Below are 7,567 nucleotides of genomic sequence, written 5' to 3' on the forward strand. Positions count from 1 at the left end.
AATTTCTTGTTTGACAAGCACTGAGCTGGTGAACTGCCCATGGTTTCAGGGCAGCTCCCAGTGGGTTAATGCACGGCTGCTGCTCAGCAATGGAAAACTGGCAGCAAGGTGAGAGAACAGGGCTGTTAACTAAAATAAAGAAATCCCTGACTGTTTTGTCAGTGTAATTGCTCGTACTTTGGTTGAGCTGTATGGCAGCGGTTCCTTTCCCAGCTCATCCCCAAGGCACAGATGATGTCAGTACCTCACTGGAAAATCAGCTGGTGCACTGCTGAACTGGGTGGCAGTGTGAGCACAGAAGGTTATTGCACAGTTAGTCCCCAGCAGTCAATGTGGTGCTGTGCTTTCATCACTCAAGTCTTGCCAAAAGGAAGAGAGGAACACAGGTGCTGGCTGGTGGTCAGGGCTCTCTCAGTTCACCACCCACCATTCTCCCTGTTCCCAACATCTGGAGAAGCCTGTCCATCATCGAAGAGTAGTGTCTCTCCCTCACAGAAAAGCAACCACTGAGGAGGCTGCAGCAGCAAGAACACAGCTTGGGGACCTGAGCCAGCCCATCATCACATCCAGGCATGTGACTTCCTCAGTGCCTCCGTATCCTCTGCCACCAAGGTGAGGGCAGTATCTCCCAGTCCTCTGTCAGGTGAACCTGGCTGCTTGCCATGACCTCTGGAGAGCACCTTTTCTTGCCTTCAGCTCAGAGGGAGGTTGGGGATAGCATAGATGCACCTCAGCGAGGAAGCCTTACTCTAGATTTTGTGGGGAAGCACATTGTTCAGCCTGGAGTTTCTGGGGTTTGTGCATTGCTCAGCCTGACCCACTGCTGAGCTGGCAGCCTGTCCCCTGCATGAGCAGCTGAGATATTTTCTGTGCTAGGTGAATGCTCTCCCAGCTCTGAAGGGGTTGTTCATCCCTCTGCTTGGTAAGGCTTTTGCACTTGTGTGTTCTTCTGAATCAGAGTTTGGTGGTGCACACCACTCAGTTGCTGCTACTGAAATTCAGGCAAGCTGGAAAGCCCACACCACATATACAGGTAAGGTGTGATAAAATGAGCCCTTTCTATGACCTATGTAAAGAGAAGTCCCAGGAATTGTTTTCCACTCTCTCTCTCAAATCATGAGGGCATATGAATTACTGCTGACTGACAGAGGGGAGATGAGAAGGGACACGACTCTCCTGGAGGCCTGGAGCAAACACAGTATGTTTTCATTCTGTGGAGAATAGCTTGTGCTGTGACTATGTGGAAAATAAGGCATGAATTTCTCACCTTGACTTCCAGATTGTACTGGTGAAGCCTTCCTGGATGAGGCAAAGCTGAACAAATGTGATTAGTTTGAATCCAACCTACCTTTTCATTGTACTCTGATGCAAACATGAAACCAGTTGTGCAGCGGTGGCATGATCTTCAGCCTGCTAATTTTTTCAATATTTATTTTTACATTGTTTCAGATGCATTTAAGGGAATATAATTTATTTACCACCCATCTGGCATCTTTATCTGAACTTAATATTCATCTGCGGTTTGAGTAAAATGAGTATTTCACACTTTAAATTATGCATGCACATTGTGAATGATGCCAGCAGTGCTGGCATCTCAGGCTCAAAGACCTGTGCAGTTACCTGAGTTTCACACATATTTTGGTGTTTCCTAGAAGATGATGGGAAATTTTGCTGGCCTGCCAGAGAGCCGTGCCTGGCTGCAGCAGACCATGTCCTGTGGGATGCTGATGGGGAGGCTGGCAGAGCTGACCTGTGCTGGGAACTTAAGAGCCTCCTCCTTGTATACCAACTGTGAGCCCTTTGCTTCCCCTTCAGCAACACTGGGCTTTGCTGCTCCTCTCCCACCTCCATTTTCCCCTGGTTAGCAATTTCCTGACTACTTTCTGGGTTTAATTCTCCCCTCTCCCTTTCCTTCTCCCCCAGTGAGCAAGGTGCTACTCCCTGGCAGTTGCCATAGAGATAAGAGCCTAATCTCTGCCTCTGCTTTTCTCTTCTGCCCCTCTGGCTGAGCCAGCTGCATCATCCCAAATGTGCCAGCCTGCCCTGCTCCCTGCCACATGAGCGGGCTGTCCTGCAGAATGATGAGCTCAGTACACCTGTCCTGGGAGGGATGGCTGAGCCATTATATTGTACTTCAGACTCCCAGGAAGTTGCACTGATTGGTGCAGAGTAGTGAAGGACACTGAATCTCATCCTATGCATGACTGGACCCAGTTTCCACTGGCTCTTCCCAGCTCTGTGCCTTTAAATCTCAATCCACCTTCTACCTTCAAGCTGCCAGGGACCCTGGTCTCCTTGGGTGCAATGGCCAGAGCAGAGTGCCAGTGCCTGTGAACACTAGAGTGCCATGAACCCCTGCTGGGTGGGGTGTGCAGGACAGAGGCAGTGAAGGAACAAGGGACATCACCAGGGTCAGTCCTTTCATTTCTCTCCCTCAGTGCCCTGGCTGTGACTTCAGGTTGCTGCAATCTGTAGCTGACTCACAGCAGCACTGAGAGATTCAGTGCTGATGACTGGCTGAGAGAAGAGAGGTAACTGGTTTTTCTCCCAATCTAATCTTACACCCCAGGGAGAAGAGATCATGTGGAAACAAAACAAAGTGCTGAGAGTTAATGTCCTCTGCTGACCTCATGAATATGATTATCTGAAAGGATAACTTTTTTTCTTGGCAGCTTTGTGCATGCTGTTCTGGGTTCAAAATGATCAATGTGCCTTCAAGAAGCTTATCCTAAATCCTTCTGACAAATTATAAATAGAAGTAATTTGAGCAGTCAAACTATACAGAAAACTTAGACTTTTTCCTGTTCAAAAGCTTGGCTGCTGGGAATGCACTATGCAAGATATTAATTTTGCCTTATACTTCCCCAAGAATATTTTCTGACAGAAGAGAAGCTTTGTTCTTTTGAAGTGCACTAGAAATAGCAACACGACCACTCCAAACTGAGTCTAGATTTGATCAGGTGCAGATAGAGGTATGGAAGAGCCTGTATTTTCCTCCTGTGTTCACAGACATTTAGAGGAAATATGTCTTTATATGGCAAAAATTAACAGAACGTCAGAGAACCTTGAAAAGTTCAGAAAAGGGTGTATATTTGAGCAGTTTCTCAAGCACTGCAGGATAAAACCTGTCCTGCTTCCACCTACATTGGACTAAAGGAGGGAGATTATGAACTGAGTGATACTCCTAATGTGCAGTACCAGTTAATTGTTGGATGTTACGGAAAATATTCTCTTTGTCACCTTCAGTAGGGCACAAGGGATTTGACTAGAGGTGGAATCACAGAGAGATGACTCTTCCCTGCAGAGACTTGGATGGAAGAGACTTTGACAGGGTAAATTAGATGCAGGACAAAGACCTTCTGATCACTGCTGGTTTCAGTGGGCTTATTTGAATGGGAAAACTCTGAGCTGAGGGCAAACTCTGCTGATGACTCAGAGTTGTGTATTGCAGTAAAGAAATTGTAGGGTTTTTATTTTCAGTACTTCTGAGATTTCCTGTTCCCTACTGACACCGCTACTAAAATGTTAAAAGATCTGAAGGGATGGAAAACAGTCCACTTGTGATGTTTGCTTTCCTGCTGAGCAGCCACTAGCAGGGCAATTTTACCAATCAGTCAGAACTCTAAGAAAGTTTTGCTGCAACTTTGTAAAATCTGACTCTGTCCTTCTAAAGAGGAAGCATTGCCTGTAGAGATCACACTGACTTGGCCCTCTGAAGCCTAAAGCTGAGTTTGAGATATCTCATCTTGTTTTGGGAAAGTGCCTAATCCTTGTCCACTTCTTTAAAAAGTCTGAATAATACTTTTCTAGTGAGGCTGGGCTGTTTCTGTTGCAAGTTCTTCCTGGCATTGACAGTACTGTATGTTTGAGGTCCTGCCACTACAGCATCTTGATATTGTCTGGAGAACTCTTGCTTTAACTGTAGGATAACTATAAAAATTGAAATGTGGGATGTTGAAAGTACAATACTAGTTCATATAAAAATGGATTCTGTCATCAAGTTATTCTCCAGGACATTGGATTGTAGGTCAAGACTATTCAGCTGTGTGCCAGCTGTCACTGCCTCAGGATTTCAGGCTCTTATTGCTTTTGAAGATTGCTGCTTGTCCTGTGGCTGATGGATGAGTGTTTGGGGTCTCAAAGCTGTCCCAGCAGCCCTTCTGAGCCACAGGATTTTAATATGAAATAGTAAAAAAAAAAAGTCATTACTTTCTCTCCCTGCTGACTAGAGAAAATAGATCCAACAGATAACAGCTTTGAGATAAGCCAGATGTGGATATGTTTTCCCCAGACCCAGAGCTTCAAACCTTGTGTTTGTGGTCCCAGCAGCTGTACATGTGCACGTGCCCTCTGGTGTGGCTGACCTGTTATCCCATGGAAGCAGCCACTGACTCCAGAGCCTGTCTGGTGCCCGGGTGGCTGCAGCAGCACCATGGTGGGAGTGACAGGTTTAGTGTTGCTACAGCGCTGCTGAATGATGTTACTGGAGCTGAAATAAAATGGAAGTGGCTGAAGCCAGTGGCTGCGCTGGCTGGGTGAAAGATGTTCCAGATGTCCTGATCACTGTGTAATTTCCAGAAATACATCTGTATTTCTTCTCCCACAGTATTCTGAAAAAAGCTGCAGGGCAGCAGCAAGAGACACAGGTGGCCAGCGGCTCCAGCACACCCTGGTCCTAAGGGGAAATCTAGTCTAAGCACATAAAAGTCTGTCTGTGTGCATCTGTGTCAGAAGCAGACACCAATTTTTTCACTTCTTTCTCATGCCAGAGAGGCTGCCTGCTCACCTGGCTTGCCATGAGCATTAGGAAGTCTCTGGGGCAGCCTGAGCACCAGCTTGTTGAGGCCTTGTTTTGGGAAACTCATCACGACCTCACCTTTGCAGGTTGTCATGCCTGTGGTGTCACTGCCCCCACGATGTGGTGCTTATGGACAGGGCCCAGCAAAGCTCTGTGGTACTGTTTTCCTGGCTGGATTAGCATGCACAGCATCTCTTTCTTCCAGAGACAGATCAGAAAGCAAATGAGATGAATTTACTGATGATATTAACACATCATCAGTAACCAAACATACAAAGGAAGAACATAGTGACTTCAGTGGAATTCATCTGACTGAAGCCAAGGGTGCTTATACATTTCAATTTCTTCTTCTTGCCAAGATATTGTTTGCAAAAAAACCCAAAACCAAAAGGTTACATTTTGAGCATAAACTCGGCCTTGCTTTAGGGTTGGAGGATCCTGGAAGTTTTTGTGTGTGTTTGGTTGTTTGTTTCTTCTTGCACTGATTTCCTGGCTATTCCTGCTTGAAAGCTTTACTGGACAATGAATCGTTTTGGCTTGCCTGCTAGAAAACAGATCATCACAAGCAAAATATTTCATGTATCACATTTTGCAGACAAACCAGAAAAGAATTTGGATGCTTCCCTTCCCCTGAACTTGCTCCCAGATCTCAGGGGCCATCGTATTCAAGCAACGTGGCAGAAGCCTGCATTGCAGTGACTCCAAAGAAGCCTCAATAAGCCATCTTTATTAAATACTGGGCCATACTCCAAGGAGAAACCTGAGCTATGCTGCCTTTGGGCGCAAAAGTTGTGATGGTTCTGTTTCATGAAGGCTCCCATAAAAAGGTTTGTGTGACCAGGTATGCAAGGCTCAACACTGATGTTAAATGGACCCTTTGTACATGATGTTTTATGCCCCAAAACCCAGCGTATTTAAAGGCTGATTGTAACAATAACCTATCCCCTGCAACAAAAATATTGGACAAGATGCTGGATCAAAGTAATCTCTTGGACCTGATTATTTAAAAGTTTTCCTTATTTTGAGACCACTGAGTCAGAAACGAGCTCTTCCTGAGCACGCTGTGCACTCAGCAGCTGGATGCCCATCACATAAGTAAAGATTCTGGTGCTGTTTCAGGAACTCTGCTCAGCGCTTGTTTCCCGGGAGAGGTCTGAGGCAAGATGTTGGTGACCTTGAAGTGTGACCTAACCCCAAAAGCTGAGATCTTTGGATTATCACTTTCTAATGGAATATTGCAGTGAGGTACCTGGAAACAAACCTATTTTAATTGTAACAATCCATAAAATCTTGATGTCTGTCACTAGGGTGTGCCATGCTGTTGATTGGGTCACCACAATGTCTAAGCCTGCTCTCTGAGGCAAACTTCCTCACTAGAGCAGAGAGAAGTCTTGTCCTGAGGTCGGGACCTCTCTGGAGGCCTGAGAGTATTTGTCCTCAGCCAGGTGGGTGGCTGGGCAAAGCTGTGGCCTGGGAGGCCCCATCTGCCATCAAATATCCTCAGCTCACTTGTGCTAAATGAAGAGTGCCCTTGTGGCCAGGGTAGAGCTGGGCTACAAGCCATGGGTTTGTGCACAGAGCAGGCCAGGCCTAAGGCTTGGTGAGCTCAAATACTCTCCTGGGGCTGGCCCTCATTCTGCAGCATATGCGAGGCATCGCTCCACAGCTGCAAAGGGCACATTGCACCTGCCTCCCCACTCAGGGCTGGGTAGTCTCAGTTTCAAGACCACTGGGGTTTGAGTATGAGGCTGGTTCTTCAGAGGCAGCATCTGTTCTTAGCTTTATCTCAAAGTTTTGTGCAAATTCTCTAGCAAAAGTAAAGTTTCGTGAGGAAAGTCTGTCCACAAATCAGCAGAGGTGGTAAAAGGGAGTGGGTAGGAAAGAAACTTGCTCACCTCCAATCTATTTTAATTATATGTTGTGAAGCAAAGGGATTTTAACTATGTTAATCAAGTATCCTCAGAAGAATAGATCTGCATGTTTTGTCTTCAATAACACTAGGGTTTTTTCACTTTTCTATAGGGAATTAAGCTGCTCTTTCATGAGGTGGATCTGGGGCAGTGTGTGCCTGTGCCCCAAATTCCTGGTAAGGGGAGAGGAGTTATGTAACAGGCACGAGGAGATCAAAACTCCTGCCATGCTGGGCTCACTCAATAAAAATGGTATCAGGGGAAAAGACATGCCAAATTAGGCTTAAATAAACAGCACAGAGGCAGTGGACCTGAATGACATATGGAAGGGTTACAGGGAAGACGCAGTAATTTTAGTTGTGATTTAACAGTTTAAAGGAGCAATGGCAGATTAGGGGTAAATCCAGTGTTCATCCGTATGTTACAAACATCTGATTATTTTCATTAGAAAGTTTTTTCTTTTACTTTTGTTTTTTTTTCTATCCAGTCTTAGCTGCCTGGTGTGAAATCTGGTAGCGTGTGTTGGATCAGAGCACGTTCCCACTGAAACCCAGTGTAAAGGCTTCCAAAGGCTTGTCAGTTTTCCAAGGTCTAGTGAGCTTCACAAATATTTATCAAGCAGATAAGCTTTTACGGCAACTCATTCTAAACTATTGGAGTTATTTCTTGGAAAAGATAAATTTTGTTAAGAAAAGAAACCCTCTTAAAATTTCCGAACAGATAGCACTCCAATGACAAATAGCCTCCTAAATGTCCAGCATAAAAGGGAAGAATAGCATGGCATTTGATTTCCTGAGTGCTAAGAAACTAGCTAAGAACAACAAATATTGTCCCTGTTTGATTTGAAATGGAGCCACGC

Source organism: Corvus moneduloides, chromosome 7, assembly GCF_009650955.1.
Source record: "Corvus moneduloides isolate bCorMon1 chromosome 7, bCorMon1.pri, whole genome shotgun sequence".
NCBI classification, from domain to species: domain Eukaryota; kingdom Metazoa; phylum Chordata; class Aves; order Passeriformes; family Corvidae; genus Corvus; species Corvus moneduloides.